Here is an 18,669-nt window from a genome sequence, read left to right as displayed (position 1 = left end):
TATTTTACAGAATTGTTTTGGCTATTTGGGTTTTTTGTTTTTCTATATGAAGTTGAAAATTGTTCTTTCCATGTCTGTAAAAATTGTGTTGGAATTGTGATGGGGACTGCATTGAATCTGTATATTGCATTTGGTAAGATGGCCATTTTCACTATAACAATACATGAACATGAAAGATCTTTCTATCATTTGAGATCTTCAATTTCTTTCTTCAGAGACCTGAAGTTCTTATCATATAGATTTTTCACTTGGTTTGTTACAGTTATACCAAGATACTTTATATTATTTATGGACATTATGAAGGATGTTCTTTCTCTAATTCTTTCTCATCCCATTTATCATTTGAATAAAGGAAGGTTACTGATTTCTTCAAGTTCATTTTATATCCAGCTACTTTGCCAGATATAAATATATGTGTATATAATATAAATAATTAAAGCATAAATCATTCTGAATTTCTCTGAATACAGCACCATAATATATTTACTTAGTATGTATTTTGCTTGATTATGTATTCATTCATTTATTTAATTTTCTTAATACTTCAGCCACATTTTCTCCTCTCTCCACTCTTCTCAGTCTGTCTCCTGGCCAACCTCTCTTCCTCCACAGATCCACTCCTCTTCTCTTTTCCTTCAGAAAAATGAAGGGCTCCCACGGATATAAACTGAACATGGCATAAGAAGATTCAATAAGTCTGGGTACAATGCTTCATAATATGGTTGAGCAAGGCAACCCAGTAGGAGGAAAAAGGTCCCAAGACTAGACAAAAGAGTCAGAGACACTCCCAGATATAGGAGTCCACAAAAACCATAAGCTAACCACCTTGTAGAAGACCTAATATACATGCAGAGGACATAGTAGTGGACTCATACAGGCTGCATAATTGCCACTTCAGCTCTTGTGAGATCTTTGAGTTCTGGGTAGTTGATGTCTGCAGACAGTGTTCTCCTTGTCTTGGCAACACTTCTGGTTCATACAATTCTTCCACCTCTCCTTCTGTGGATTTCCCTGAGCTCCAACTCTAGGAAGTGATTGAGATCTCTAAGGGAAGCTCCCTCTTAGCCTATTTTTGGCTGTGAGCCTTTGCATCTACTCCCATTAACAGCTAGCAGATACCTCACTGATAACAACTGAGCTAGGCACCAAATTATGAGAATAGAATAATATCATTAGGAATCATTTTATTGGTTTATTTTTCTGTCTTAGGTCGCTGGGCTATCTAGCTTCTGGATCCTGGTCATCTAGGCAATGTTAAGTATGGGATCCCTCTCATGGCATGGGCCTCAAATCAGACCATTAATTGATTGGTCACTCTCACAGATTGTGCACATCCATTGCCTCTGCACTTCTTACAGGTAGATAGATTGCATGTCAAAGGTTTTGTGGCTAGGTTGGTGTCCCAGTCCCCTGACTGAGAGTCTAGCCTGGTTACAGAAGAAGGACAGTTCAGATTCCACATCTATAGTTACTAGTAGTTTTTACTAGGGTCACTCTTGTAGAATCCTGGGAGTTTCTTCTGCACTAGTTTTTTATACTTCAGAAATTGGAAACAGCTTAACTGTTCCCTAGTCAAATAATAGATAAACAAAATGTGGTACTTTTCCACAATGGAGTATTACTCAGTTGTCTAATTACTAGCATAAAAATTACAGAAAAATGAATGGAAATATAAAAAATCATTCTGAGTGAGGTAACCCAGACCCAGAAAGAAAATTATGGTATATACTCACTTGTAAGTAGATATTAGCTATTAAACAAATGAAAATTATGCTGCAATCCACAGACCTAGGTAAAATAACAAGGAAGGCTCTAAGGAAGACAAATAGATTTCCTTTCATAAAAAGAAAACAATAGATTGTATGTGTAGCCTGACAACAGGTAGGAATGGGAACAGGGGACTGAGGTGTTGAGGAGAATGGAGAGCAAAGTATGGGGAGAAAGATAATTATTAGTTTAAGGGAGAGTCTGTGGACATGGAAGGAAGTAGACAATTGGTAGGAGGAGTGAAAATGTTGTAAATATAATGCATGAAGTTCTCAAAAATACCAATAAATAAATGTATGAAAGTTATTAGTACAATCATTCCCAATGCCATAAAAAAAAAATCAGACAAGTAGCAAATTATAGGAATTTTTCCTATGAGCTTATACATTGCAATCATGCCATTTCATACTTTTTTATATTGTTGAATTTCACTTGTTTCTTTTTCTTCAATATATATAACATAGGTTTTTGTAAGGTTAAAGGAAATTGTGTTAATTGTTAGGGTTTAATTATGTTCTTCTGGCCAACTAGTTTAAAGAATCATTGCATCAATCATGGTTTCAAATTATGATCCCAAAACATTCTGATTTTGGGTCACTTTCACACATTGGCAGACTTTCATTTAATTCTCTTAATAAATTAAGAAAACTTTATATTCACCATTTTGAAGTGGGAAAGAAATTCATGGTTAATGGTGTTAAAATTATGTAAATGTGGTCCATTCTTACTAATAAATGGTAAATAAATACTATCAGTTAGTAAAATAGTTCCATCTGACTTGTGGAAGAGCTGCATTCTGGACATCATCCTCCCATAAAGTTATCTCTTCCTTGTTATTTATTTAATTGAATGCTCAGATATTTAGCTAAATACCAGTCCACCTCAGTGTGTATGTTACTTTGAAGCATTTATCAGATATTAAAGTATAAATAAGAAGCCTCTGAATATAGCAATTATTCTCTAAAACTTAATCAGAACTCATTCAATAAGGGAAATATTTATTCAATTTATTCACACTGCTTAAATATGACTCATACCAAAGTAGGTTTGATGGATATATAGATGATAGATGGATGATAGATAGATAACTGATAATGATAGATAATCATGAGCAAACACATATGTACAGAATAAGAAAATTTCCAACACATTCTTGTGTAAGAATTGTGGATAAAAACATTCTGTTTGCCATATAAATTCATAAAAGCAAATTAAGGCCTAGTCAGGCCCATTTAAAATAGTCATATCTTCAAGAGGAATAAAAACATTATTTTTGATTCTGGTATTAATTCTTTATTTAAATTCTTGAGTCTTGTTTCATTTCAACAAAAACTATAAGTTTTAGTAATAACTTTGAAGAAAAATCAAGTCCAAATTTTCCTCAGTAAAATGATGTTATGTATAGAGTAACAACAAAACTGGAATGTATTCTGTTTCATTTTTATTACAGGTATGTATGTTTATTATTTGTGTGTCTGTGTGTGCTTTTTTTCATGTGTGTGTCCGTGTGTGTCTGTGTGTATCCCTCTTTGTGCCTAGGTGTATGCAGTTGTGTGTGCCTGTGTTTCTGTGTGTAGATCTGTCAGTGTGTGTTTGTGTGTGTGTGTGTGTGTGTGTGTGTGTCCCAGAAGAGGCAACCAAGGAATCAAAGGAAAACTAAAAAGCCCTTAAAGCATTATATTTTTGGAATTCAAGTCAAATACCATTCTAGTAACTTATGGCAGCTGTTCAGCTGGACTTACTATAGTGCTTGCTCCCACAGAAATAGAGACTCATCTTATCATGTCAACAGTATAGAAATAATAGCAATCATTGACAAGGTAGTCTGCTGTTGTGGATAGCCCTGGGGCTAATTATATTTGATGTTAACTCCATTCTCCTGTGAGTGGCTGGGAACAAGGAATGAGTCAACACTCAGGTGACTTCCTGTAAACCTGCTTTCCACCTTAATTTGAAAAAAAAAAAGGGGAGCTGATAATTGGGCAGATAAAAGGGAAGGTGGAGCAGAAGGTGGGGAGAGAATAGAAGGAGAAAATGGAAGAGGGAAAGGACACAGAGGAGGAGGAAGAAGGAGAAAAGTGGAGCAGAAGCACATGGCCTGGAGAAACTGCAAGTTCTAAGTGGTCTCATAGATGTACAGAATGGTAGTGTAGTGGTAGATCTCCCCAATCTAGGCACACAACATGTAATCATATTAACTGAATTGTGTTTTCATTGCTGGGGCATATCTGGGTTGGAGAGATTTACTGAAACAAAATGGTGCCTAATGTATTGATTTGATTTCAACTAACCTGAGATAAAAATTCACTGAATCCAAACCCTGAATGGGGCTTGGGCAGTGACCTATGCTGTAACAGTATGGATTTGAACCTGACTAGATTTAAGGGGCCTACAGAGAACAGCAGAGAGGTATCTATCTATGCTGGAGAGAGCCTTTCTGTGTTTGCTTCCCCGTATTCTTCACTCCCCACCCTGCCTCCCCAATCTCCAAACAGGGACACAGACAACTGGGATCTTTTTATACTCAGTTTCTCCCTATATATAAATAATTGGGAGACAAATAATTGGTGTTGAAAGGACTTTGGACCAGGTAATTCATTTCTATAAAAAGAGAAATATAACTTTTGATACTTGAAGAAGGTATAAAGATATATTGCTCTAATAAGTCTTATGAGATACTCATATTCTGTCTAATATGGGCTCCATGGGAATTTTGGGTTTAAATCCTGGTTTGAAAAGCTGCTTCTTATAAGTAGGTGTAGTACCTAAAGATGGGAAAATTCACCTGCTGTTCAGAACCAGATAGGGAGTATTAGTCACTGACTCCAAGTAGAGAAAGCAGTGATAATCACCTGCTATGAACAGGTATTAATTAAATGTCTGTATCTCCTGGTGGAGAACACAACAGATAGACGGTATAAATAAATGTCTGTGGCTCCTGGTAGACAGCACAACAGACAGGAAGAATGCTCTAGGCAGAGAGTTTATCAATTATGAGAAATTTCATGTTCAGAACTAGATAGGGAATATTAGTCACTGACTAATAATAGAGAGAGCAGTGATAATCGCCTGCTATGAACAGGTATTAATTAATAGAAGTCTGTGGCTCCATGTAGAGAGCATTACAGATAGATATTATAATTGGTAATAATTAAATAAATGTCTGCGGCTCAAGGTAGAGAGCGCCCTAATAAGTCTTACAGGATACTCATATTCTGTCTAATATGGGCTCCACAGGAATTTTGAGTTTGAATCCTGGTTTGACAAGCTGCTTCTTATAAGCAGGTATAGAAAGGAGAGGAAAGGAAAGATGAAAGAAGAAAGGAAAGGGGAGGGAAAGGGGGGGAAGGAGAGGGAAGGGGAAGGAAGGGAAGGGAAGAGAAGGGAAAAGAAGGGAAGGGAAGGGAAGGGAAGGGAAGGGAAGGGAAGGGAAGGGAAGGGAAGGGAAAATTGTGAATTAACTGTTTTAAAGATGGTATAATAAAGTATGCAGGAGACTCATATTCTGTCTAACGTGGGCTCCATGGGAATTTTGGGTTTAAATCCTGACATGACAAATTAGAAAGGCCTAAATAGGCTAAAATGTGTATGATTTTGAGTATTGTGGTGGTTTTATTCCTCTGGGACAGAGGGCAAGCTACAGGTTTTCCTGGTTAGCAGCTGAAGGATATGCTAATTTGGGGGAAAGGTTTGTCTTTGTGTTTTTGGAAAAGGTGATTGAGGTATTTACAACTTCCAGATGTATATTGATCAGAATTGATAGGAGGAGACACCCTGAGAACTAGACTCCAGAGAATGAAACAAAAAGTTTATCTTGATGATACTGAAATTTTGTTTTGAGATTTATATATTACAGAATATACAGCCTTAGTGACTTTCATCATCAGACATGCTGAACTGACCTGTCTGAACTCCTGATGTCTTGGTTTTTCATCTGGATCCAGTCAGCACACAGACATCAGAGACTAATACAATCATTGGTGTGGAGTTCTTAAGGCAAACTAACTCTCCCATTTCCTTACCCTTCTCCACTCCCTTTAAAATAATTCAATGCCCATATTCAGCTTGAAGAAGTTATGAAGAGTCGTCGTCCCAGTTCCCTAGGTTTTGGGACTGGGGGTGGTTACTACAGGTTGTATTTGATACTAAAATTTTGAAGTACAAGGCTTGAACTCAGTCCTTTTATTGCTGTTAATATAAACATATCTAAGATGTTTAAGCCTGTGAGTTAAGGGCCAAATAGGAAATTCATGACTCTGAGTTTATTGTTAGGGTGTTCTCAGTTATTTTAATTAGTAATGGCTGGGAGTAGTTAACAGAGCACAGTCTAGATTACATAGATAGCTGGTTTTCAAAAAGTCATAAGTCCACCGAATGTGATGTTTAGTGTTGTTTATTCACTTGCTGTTTAGACCAGTCTGCTCCTGACAGGTTTCCCTGTCTTGGATTCAAAGAAGAAACTGAGCATCTTTGAATTATTTCAGTTGTGGTGAACAGAATTGCTTCATTCATCTACAGAAATAATAATATCCAAAGAAATGACAAAATTGCCGGTTAGGACAGCTTGATTCTGCCGAGACAGAGTAGGCTAGTCCTTAATATTCCTGTTTCTCTAAGACTGTCAGATGACCCTGGGCTGTAGGCTGAAGACCTATGCTCCAACAAGCTGAAGCAAGGGGCTGTCCAGGTGATCAGCAGTCTCTATGGATTGGCTAAGTTTTGGAAGCTCTTTTAGGGTTTCTATATATTTTCAGTTAGTATCAGTCGTTCTTGGATTTCTGATGGGGTTAAAAAATTACATAGTCTCCTAGCCAACCCAGGCTTTATACTTTGAGAGGAACAGTTTTGTGAGGATGATTTTCAGATGGCATTCGATCTAAACCCAAGACATAGCCAGATGTAGAATTATAAGTCTTTTAAGTAAGGATAGATGACAGAGGTTCTGTTTAATTAACAGAGATGATGGACTGGGTGTTAGGTCTCTTGTACTTTATAAATTACAAAATAGTAATAGTTATGTTCGACTATATCTGAGATAAAATCATCTGTTAATTGGACAGAAAGGGGAAGTGTGGATAGCCCTGGACTAATTATATTTTATGTTAATTCCATTCCATTCTCCTGTGAGTGGTTGTGAACAAGGAATGAGTCAACACTCAGGTGATTTCCTGTAAACCTGCTTCCCACCTTAATTTGTTTTAAAAAAAAAAAAAAAGCAGAGCTGATGATTGGGCAGATAAAAGGGAAGGTGAATCAGAAGGTGAGGGGGAGAGAAGAAGGAGAAAAATGGAAGAGGGAGAGGACACAGGGGAGTTCATCACTGAACTCTGGTACGTTCTAGAGCAAAACAGTTCTTGAAAGAGAAGAGAAAGATGATAAATTCTTTCCACCTTGGTCACTAGAAAAGCCAAATATCATCTAACTGAGTCTTTGTTATCTTCTATTAGACAAAACTTTTTTTCTAATGCATTACAAGGATCTATAGCCTGAAATCTGACCTCAATAGGTATAAATTTGAAGAATTTATACTTTTCTCCCACTGTCTGAGTTCATTTTGTCTCAATGCTAATGATAATAAAGAAATGTGGATAATGGAGGTCTTTGTTTTATTCTGTTCATGTTTTAAAACTCCAAACAGACAATTGTTACAGGTCATATATGTCTAATTCAGTAGAGAAATATCTCCTGACTCTAGTTGTTTTTTTTTTTTCAAGTTTCTCAGGAAACAGCAAGGAAAGATATTTTATGAAAAACTGACCCCCTAGTCTTAGACTAAACTACTGTATATATATATATATATATATATATATATATATATATATATATATCCATACAACAACTCATGCCCTCTTCTATTTCTTCTATCTTCTGTTTTTTCCCACACCACCACAATCTCTTTCTTATGTTCATAGATGTTCGCTGGATGCAGAACAATTTCACAACACATTTGCTGACAGAACCTTGCAGGTCAATGGGTTTTCACTGCACATTTGACATATCCCTTCCAGGAAACCATAGCAACTGCATGCCATATATTGTTAAATAACACATTTCTAAAACAAATTCTACATCACTGGTTCTTGTTTTTCTTTTTCTGTAACAGAAGTATAGAACTCTAAAGTATTATTCAGAAACACAATATTCCATGATTAGCACTTAGAGCCACTCATCTATCCGAGCCTCATATTAAACCAGATGATCTAGTCTAAAGATTACTCTATTATTCTGAACACAAAGTATTCCCTATTAACTAATGAAAGGATATAAATATGTAGATAATAGAATAGCAGACCTTGTAATAGTGATTACTTTTCTTCCTCAAGAAAGAAAATTAATGCGAATTGCCAGGGGCCAGTCCTGGTACGTATTCTTTCTTGGCTCTGTCTTGAAAGTAAGCTGAGGTGTAAAAGGAGCATCATCAGCATGTGTGAGATATTTTGGGCTGCTGCTTAATAATAAAATGTTTACCTATTTAAGTCTAAATCACTTTGCTGCTATGTCTGGCCTGCCTGAGTTCCTCTGAGGCCTGAAACTGTATATAGCACCTCATCATAAAGCAGCAGGAAGTTAAGTAAAGAAGCCTCTGTTCTGTCCTACTCTGACTCCCAGACTGCTAGTTGAAGTCTCCAGAAGAAAAGAGGACAAGTTGAAAACTGATTTAACCTTTTACTAAGTTCTTGAATTCTCCAGAAATTTTCTACAAAAGTTTTCCTCCAGAAAGTTCTCTAAAAAGTTCTGCAAATATTTCTTGAACAATGTCTCTCTTGTTCTATAAAAGGTTCTCTTTGCTCTCTTTGCCTAATCTTGCTCTTTCCTCCTGGTCTAATGTTACAATCATAATGCCTTTACTCCAATCATAATGCCATTACTCAGAGTAGAAAGATTGTGGGAGGAGAGGACTGGGTATGGGTCAGTGAGAGGGATGTAAAGTGAACAAGTAAATTAAGCAATTAATTGATTTATAAAAGAATGAAATCACTACATCTATGTTACCACTGTTGACCATCAGGAATTTAAGAACTTCTGGAGACTAGAAACAAAAACTTCTTTCATTTAACATTTGCTAAATATTACTATACATACTTGATAGTTGAGAGAAGAATTCAAGAAAAACATGAACCATTAGGCCTATTTGAATTGTTTATTGGTCATTCCTATATTAATTTGAATCATTATAGAATAATATTTCTAAATTATTCAAATTAGACCACAGTGAAAAGGCACTGTGCTCCAATACTTTGAATAAATTCAACATAACATCACAAGAACAATACACATGAAGACTGTTTATATTTCATAAGAAGTAAGAATAGTTTTAGAATTTATTTTGTTCCTAATCAATCATTTTATAAAAGATAAGCTTCTAGACATAAAATCTAAATCATTTTTCCAACTCTAATCCTGTACAAACTCTGAATAGTTTCTAAGTATTTCTCAGTCTAGCTGTATAACTAAAAGAAGAAAATGGCCAGGTAATATATTGATCTAATCACATTTTATAATAGAAGATAACTTGGATATTTTTCATTAAAATATATAACTTATTTTGATAAATTTTCCATTAAAAACAAATTTTTTTCATTAAAATTGTCTTCAGAATATAAAGTAATGAAGAAACACTTTTTATCTAATAGAGAAGGATATTGAATTATGAATAATAATCCATTATTTTATTCAAGTAATCTATTTAAACAGAGGTCCTGATTTACAAAAGGTTTTTTGCTCTTCTGGTCTGTGCTAGTGCCTTGAGCAGACCTTGGGTGCTTGCTCTACAGCAAATCCAACAACACCAAGAGGAAGTTGGACTCTCAGGAGGTCTAACATGCCCCAGATCATAAATTAGGAGGCCACAACATCCACCCCAACACTGGGAGTAACTGGGATCCCCTTGGGTCAAGGGACACAGGAATCCCTGCCCAGACAGTGGAACAGGTTCCTTCCTGACTGAGCCAGTGCCCTGAGCAGAACTTATGCAATATCTCCACACCAAGTCAAACAACACTCAGAGGAAGCTGGAATCCCAGGTTCTCTAACATGCCCACAATCATAGGATCATAGGATCACAGGATATCAGTAGCTTGATCACTCCAGGATTTCAGGATCCCAGAGACAGGTTGACTCCTAGGAGCTCTAATACCCAGGTTTTCAGGATCACAGAGATAGCTGGACTCTGAGAAGTTCTTACACAATCAAAATAACAAAAGGGAGAGGCTTCAGTCTGAGACAGTGTGTGAAGGGAGCACTAGAGATAACTAGATGGCAAGAAGCAAGCACAAGAATATAAGCTACAGAAAGCAAGGTTACTTGGCATCATCAGAAGCCAGTTTTTGCACCACAGCAAATCCTGGATACCCCATCACTCAGGAAATGCAAGATTCAGATTTAAAATCACTTCTCATGATGATGATAGAGGAATTTAAGGACATAAATAACTCCTTTAAAGAAATATAGGAGAACACAGGTAAAGGTAGAAGGCCTTAAAGAGGAAACACAAAAATCCCTTAAGAATTACAGCAAAACACAACCAAACAGGTGAAGGAATTGAACAAAACAATCCAGGATCTATAAATGGAAGTAGAAACAATAAACAAATTGAAAAGGGAGACAACCCTGGAGATAGAAAAGCTAGGAAAGAGGTCAGCAGTCATAGCTGCAAGCATCAACAACAGAATACAAGAGATAGAAGAGAGAATCTCAGATGAAGAAGATACCAAAGAAAACATTGACACAGTAATAAAAGAAAATGCAAAATGCAAAAAGCTCCTAACCCAAAAACTTCCAGGAAATACAGGACACAATGAAACAACCAAACCTAAGGATAGTAGGTATAGAAGAGAGTGAAGATTCCCAACTTAAAGGGCCAGTACATATCTTCAACAAAATTATAGAAGAAATCTTACCTAACCTAAAGAACGAGATGCCCGTGAACATAACAGAAGCCTAAAGAACTCCAAATAGATTGTGCAGAAAAGAAATTCCTCCTGTCACATAATAGTCAAAACACTAAAATGCACAGAACAAGGAGAGAATATTAAAAGCAGTAAGGGAAAAAGGCCAAGTAACATATAAAGGCAGACCTATTAGAATTATACCAGACTTCTCACCAGAGACTTTAAAAGCCAGAAGATACTCGAGAGATGTCATACAGACCCTAAGAGAAGACAAATGCCAGCCAAGGTTACTATACCCTGTAAAACTCTCAATTAGCATAGATCATAAAACCAAGATATTCCATAACAAAAACAAATTTTCACAAATCCAGCCCTACAAAAGATAATAGATGGAAAGCTTCAACACAAGGAGGAAAACTATGCCCTAGAAAAAGCAAGAAAGTAATCTTCTTTCAACAAACCCAAAAGAAGATAGTTACACAAACATAATTCCATCTCTAATAGCAAAAATAACAGGAAGCAACAATCACTTTACCTTAATATCTCTTAACATCAATGGACTCAATTCTCCAATAAAAAGACATAGACTAACAGACTGGCTACATAAACAAGACCTAATATTTTGCTGCATACAGAAAACCCACCTCAGGGAAAACGACAGACACTACCTCTGAGTAAAAGACTAGAAAACAATTTTTCAAGCAAATAGTCCCAAGAAACAAGCTGAAGTAGCCATTCTAATATTGAATAAAATCAACTTCCAAGCAAAAGTTATCAAAAAAGATAAGGAAGGACACTTCATACTCATCAAAGGAAAAAAATATACCAAGATGAACTCTAAATTCTGAATATTTATGCTCCAAATGCAAGGGCAACCCCATTTATAAGAGAAACTTTACTAAATCTCAAAACACATATTGCACCTCACACAATGGTAGTGGGAGACTTCAAAAGCACACTCTCAGCACTGGACAGATCCTGGAAACAGAAACTAAACAGAGACACAGTGAAAGTCACAGAAGTCATGAACCAAATGTATTTAACAGGTATCTATAGAACATTTCATCCTAAAACAAAATAATATACTTTCTTCTCAGCATCACATGGAACCTTCTCCAAAATTTACCCTATAATTGTTCACAAAACAGATGATTGAAATTATCCTATGCATCCTATCAGACCACCACGGACTTTAATAACAACAAAAACAATGGAAAGTCCACATATTCCCATTTTTAACCTAAATTTATTTTGGCATATAAAGAATTAATAAATTTCTTCATAATCCATCTTCTGTGATTTAAAAATAAAAACTTGCACCCATATACTCTTATTTGTACACTTACATGTTACTTTTCTTTAAAAGGTAAAAATTAAAAGTACTACTTGCTTTTCGAGTTTATTTACCATATATTTAGGAGTCTAGGAGTCAATTAATTGGTAAAATCGTCACCTGCTTGTCACAAAGACTTTGACTGTATCATTACCATGTCCAAATGTAACTACTTCATTAATTGCTTTGAAGGCATAAATGTAGCTGCATAACATACTTCAAACCATGTATTAAATACTTAACTCAGTTCTCAAAATAATTTCAAACAGTATTTTCATGATTTGTTTATTAAATTTGTAAAAGAATTCTTAAGCAATATTTACTTTTGAATAAATATAAATAAAAATGCAACTATTTTTAGTTGGGAAGTTTTCTTTAGTGTCAAGTTGCTCAACCTAAACAGCAACAGTATTTCTTCTAACATATTATATAATTTTACATTTTAAGTTGAAAAATGGATTTTTTGAGATGATCTCTCTTTATAGTATCTGCTGTCCTGGAACTCACTATGTAGACCAGAGTGGCCTTTAATGTATACAACTCCTTTTGTCTCTGCTTGTCTTTGAAAATAACAGATTTTATAGATTTAGTTTCTTTCATCTGCTGAGAGGTGATTCAGATATTATATAAACTTGTACCTTCAATTAAAAGTATTCCCAATTCAGGATTAGTATAGTTAACAGAATTGAAAAATAGGAACTGTATCATAAGGAAATACAGAGATTTACAGTGTAGTGACTTTTATGTAGGTTATATTAAAAAGCTCAAGGTTATTGAAAGATGGTAATAAAAAATGGATAGATCAAAGTTTTCCACATATGGTATTTTATTTTACTGGGGAAAATGGTTCACTGGAAGAATAATTGATCAAAAGTGTTAAAGACTACATTAAAATCAATTTCATCATAACTGAACAAATTTTGAGTGAATGCTCAAAGGTATTTTTAATATAAGTGCTGCTCAAAATGGCTACTTATAAAAGAATATTTAAGAATTACTTTACTAATTTTCCCATTTACCTGAGTGTGTATATATATATATTTTTAAAAAAAGAAAATTAGGTAGTCTGTCAGTAAATTTATAATTTCAGCATTTAGGTCTTCGCATGATATTTGTAAGTTCCATTCAAGTATAAACCCTTCTTTTATAATTTTAATTTTTATTTAAAATTTTCTGCTAATGTTTATGTCCACATTACTCTGACTACTCTCTCTCAGGAGTTGCTTATTAAATAGCTACAATATTTTCATTGTGAAATCTCATTCATCAGCACTACTTTTTTATAAGTGTTTCTCCTGATTATTTTACCCATCCTGTGTTTCTCATTTATATAATCAAATACAGTTTATTAGAGATGCCAAATATTGCTATCACAAATTTCTTTTTTTCCTGTCTGTACTTTTAATAAATTTTGCCTTTTCTTCTCCCTCCTTTCCTTTTTCTTCATTTTTCTTTCTCTACTCTACTAGCTGATTTTTACTTCTTTATGGGTTTTTCTTTTTCCCAAACTTTATCCATCTGCCCACCCAGTTTTACCCTCTATCCCTCTATCACTACATAAGAAAGAAAGGATAGAGGGGAGAGAGAGAATGAGGGGGAGAGAGAGAGAGAGAGGAGAGAGAGAGAGAGAGAGAGAGAGAGAGAGAGAGAGAGAGAGAGAGAGATCTGAATTTAATTTCTTTCTTTTTGTTTCTCCTTTGAGCACCAACCACAAACAAACTGCAAACAGCCTCATGAACAACCACTAACCATGAACTCCACTTCTCATGATCTTAGTAGTTGTCTACCCTCTGAAAAGTTCCCAAATGTCACACATTCTCTCTGCTTTGCATAGTCACTGCCTCTTTCCCTCTTAGTTTATTGCCACTGTTCCTCTCCCACCTTATCTTCCTCTGACTTTATCTTCATTTTTTCTGTTCTTTCTTTATCTTTTCAAAGAATGCAGTTAAGGAACAAATCTCAAAACAAACAAAGAAAGAAATAAACAAAAAAGTCCAGAGAGAAATCTATGCAGTAAAGGCAAGTGACTACAAATTTGACCCTCAAAATTCACACAGTGGAGTGATTTGGTTGCTGCAAGTTGTACCCTGCCCCCACCACACACACATACACATGCATACATGTGCGGAAGCACACACACAATTTATATATGTTCATACAAATAGTAAAAAATATAAAGAACCAATACTTTCTGGTTTTGTTGTTATTATGTACATAACATCATTTTACTGAGAAAAACCAAGTATTCTAATTTGCCTTACTCTGTCTTCAATATCATTAGTAAGATTTCTAGATTTTGTTTATAATGTAACAAACTCAAATCATTTAAATAAAGAATTAATTTCAGATTCAAAGACAATTTAACCATTTCTCCTGAACATGTGATCATTTCAAAGGCATAGGAATGGGCCTTAATATACTTATCTTTTAGTTGTATGGAAACATAGAAAATCATTTTTCAAAATCATTATCCAAGGATATGCTACAAAGTTCCTATTCTACCTCCTGGCTTATAGTTGTGATAGTTATATTCATAGACATGAATATGTGGATACTCAGGTGAGGCATACTTTTACATACATTATTATTCTTACAAAATTGTGGCAGGCAGTAGGCATAGTTGTTTTCTATGTAACCAGCAATATCTAAAGAAGTAAATCTTTAGAAGACTACCTAAAATCACCTTACCAGGTAACGTGACCTTAAAAAAGGCACTCTATAGTCTGTGACCTCTGAGGAAGGCAGGGAAACCAAACAAGAAAAATGACTTTGAGGTAACAGGGTAATGCTGTGTTCCTTGCACTATCGTGAACCCACTGTCCTGCAGAGAACAGTGACTCTTCTCTGCCTGTTTTTAATGAGTCAGTTTCTGTTACCATGGTAATAGTCAACACACAAATGAAGTATTTAGAAAGGAATTGTGCATTTATGTTTTTTTGAAAGTTAAGATTTTTTAAAGGAGATAAATATATGTTTTAATTTATTCTTTATTTTAAAAATGGAAGAGAAAATAAATAATGGGTTCCAACTGTCAATTAAAATCTGTGAAGCTGTTCCTAATTCTCAACATTTAGAGATTATTTATGCTCATTAAGTAAATTGTTGGTGGATTGACAAATTTCAAATATGAGGATTAGACACTCATATATATCCATAGAAATTCTAAGTAACTTGCTAGCTCAGTTTATCAGAATCCCAGTCTCTTCATCTTTAAAGAAGCAATACCTTTCTTATGAATAGAAATGAAGTTTAAATGGCACACAATAAGTGTGTAATCAGTCTGAAAAATTATAAATATTATTACTGCAATCATAAAACAAAGTATAAGGACCATTCACCTTAATTGTCTAAGAAATCACTTATCTTAATTCCAAAGCCTTCAGGAAAGACTAAATATGGATTACTTTTGATTATTTTTACTTACGTAGAAACATTCACTAGACAACTTCCTCATATTATGTGGAAAATTTTTAATTTTTTAGAAAATATATGGACTTAACATACTCAGGAAAACATGCATCACATACGACTAGAAAAATTATTTTATTGTTTTCAAGTCTACCTGTTCACATAATATATTATGCAAATAGCTCAAACAATAAGCAAATAAAACAAACACTGGCAATATCCTCAGGGATTTTATCTTTTCTGTCAAAAGTATGCAAACCTAATTATTTTTTTCATTTCTTGTTTTCATGACCAATCTTTTACAATGTCAGATAAACAAAAGTAATATAAATTAATATTATAAAGAGTAAATCAGAATATACAGAAATATATATTCAAATTTATTTTAAAGGTATGAATTCTAAGTTCTTGTATTAGAGCAGAAAATCATGTATTGAATATAGTTCAAAAATACTAAGTAATTGAAATTCAAATATTCATTTTGGCCTTTAAATTACAGTAAAGCACAGTATTTTTAGAAAATAGGTGTCAAATTATGATATGAAATAAATACAATGAAAAGTTACAGCTTTGTGTGAACACATCCTTAAACATAACATGAACAGAAGCAATAGCTTCAGGATTGAAAACCTTCACATGATAGCCATTACAGATACTGTAACATTTATTCCCAACAGAGGAATCAAGCGTTAAATATCAAAATCTGCCACTAAAGCTTGATGACATATGATTTTTCTCATTCTATACTCTCTTTAAAAATTAATGGCAATGAATTTTTTCTTATTGTTGTGCTTTATTTGTATTTCTGAGATTATGATATAATTATATTTCTCTTTTCTCTTTCATCCCTGTAAAACCCCATATGATATTTTTCCTCACTTGCTTTCAAATTCATGGTCTCTTTTTTCCACTAATTGTTATTATATGCATATATATATATATATATATATATATATATATATATATGGATGTAAATATATATGTAGGAGATGTCAAAATAAAATCTGCTCAGTATGTAAAATGTTACTTCAATATATGTCTTCAGGGCTGACAATTTTGCACTGGGAAACTAATTGGTGTGTCCTCTCATGTCTAGAGTTCTTTGTATAGGGTTGAAAACTCGTGTGCTTTTCCTCATTCACTTTGCCATGTTCAATGGTGTCATCCTTGTTCAAGCCCATTTTGGCAGTCATATTATTGAGACTTTATGGATGTCACTTCTAACATTGTTAGGAGACACAGGTCCATGATCCTATGGCTTTTAAAGTTTTCTCATCCTTTCTTCTAAAATGTTACCTTAACCTTAGTTGTATGAAACACTCTGTAGATGAATTCACAACCCTCTGTTTTGATTGGTTGTAATAGTCTCTGTCTATGGTAAAAAGAAGTTTCATTGATGAGGGTTGCAAACTACTTATGTCTGTGGCAGTAATTTTTTCATGGCCTTTTTCCTTTGATTCTTGTTACATATACATATACATACATACATACATACATACATACATACATATATACATACATGAATGCATTCATATATTGAGGCATACATGCATTCATGCACACAAATACGTATTTATTTTTCATATATACATATATATGTACATTTATATCCTATATATTTCATATAACTTTACTTTTATATATGTTTTCAATGCTGATAATTTGTTATTGGAAAAGCAGTTGCTGTGATCTTCCCCAGGGAAGGCTGTTTCTCCTATTCTTAGAATTCCTTAGTTTCTTGTAACTTTTGTCTAAGGTTAAGGCCTTATAAGTTGTTATTATTGTTGCTTTAATGATGGTAGTGATGGTAGTTGTTGTTATTATTAATTTTTGTTTTTATTTGGTTATATTGGTTGGATTTTTGAGACAGGGTTTCTCTGTGGAGTTCTGAATGTCCTAGAACTCACCCTGTAGACCAAACTTGCCTCAAACTCACAGAGTTCTACTTGCCTCCTAAGTGTAGGATTAAAGATAAAAAATATTCATTAATGCAATGTATTTTGATCATACCCACTCTTGTTTTCCAATGTCCCATAACAACACGCTCTGATATATTCCTTTCACATTTTTATAGTCTTATTTTTAATTTGTTGTTTTAACTGAGTTGGTCCAATTAGTGTTGTCTACATTTAGATAGGAGTTAGGACAACTACTATAACAAGATCATCCTACTTAACCAGCTCCATTACTCAAAAATTATTCTCCTCCCAGCAGCCAACACATACTGAACTAGGGATGGGCCTTTATAATTGCTCTATCATCCATGCTGGAATTCTGATTGGACTGATCTTATGCAATTCTTGTGCAATTACACTTAAACATTTTGAATACAGAAATGGAAGTGACATGCTATGTACATGAGTCAGCACTTCATTTCAAAGCAGTCTTCCATATCCTAAAACAATTATATTGTTTCCACTTGCTCTCTCACACACAATGCTCCTGGAGCCTTTCTGGAGATGGAAATAGCTGTGGTATAATTAGGAATTACTTAGGAATGAGATCTCATAAACACTTATCTTTACTCTTTGACAGCTTGTGAGTATCTACTCTGACCACATCCCACCAATATAAGAACCATCTTTGAAAAAGACTGAGAACAGCTCAGGACAATGAATATAAACATCAGTAGTTAGAAGATAATTTTATGGTATATGCATTTAGAAAAATAGCAATACCTAGAATATCTAATCTTCTTGGAAAAGGTCTTTTATGAACAGTCCCAGCATCACCCAGAATTAGATTGCCAGAGAATCAGACTCCAAACACAATCTGGAACTTACTGATTACCTACAAAATCACCATGCTATTTTTACATAGTGGTCATATTTTGCCTCACACATGAAAGCTCATTTATTCATTGTGAGTCTTATTTTCTATGACTGGAATCCTATGCAAAAAGTAGTTCATTTTCTTATAAATTTCTTCTATTTCTTATGACAGTTTCAGAATCAAATCTGAAATTTGAAATATTTTATCCCAATGGAGTTGAATTTTGTACAAGATGGGGATCACAGTTTAATTTTCTTTCTAGGAATGTTGACATTTCCAAGTACCATTTGTTGTGGAGAATTGCAGGCTGGTTGGTCTCCAGTGGAGCTGAGGCCTGAACCCTGATGGTCATAATCCACCTACATGACACAGTAGGCATTCCCTCATGCTCCTGGAACTCCGGCCCCTGCCTAAGGTACCACCTCCTACAGCCCCCACAAGATAAGCATGGTCAGTAGTCACATAAGCAATGACCCAAGCTTCTGACCTTCAGGCTAA

The sequence above is a fragment of the Mus pahari genome, chromosome 11, assembly GCF_900095145.1.
Source record: "Mus pahari chromosome 11, PAHARI_EIJ_v1.1, whole genome shotgun sequence".
Classification (NCBI taxonomy): Eukaryota; Metazoa; Chordata; class Mammalia; order Rodentia; family Muridae; genus Mus; species Mus pahari.
This window is presented reverse-complemented; position numbering follows the sequence as displayed.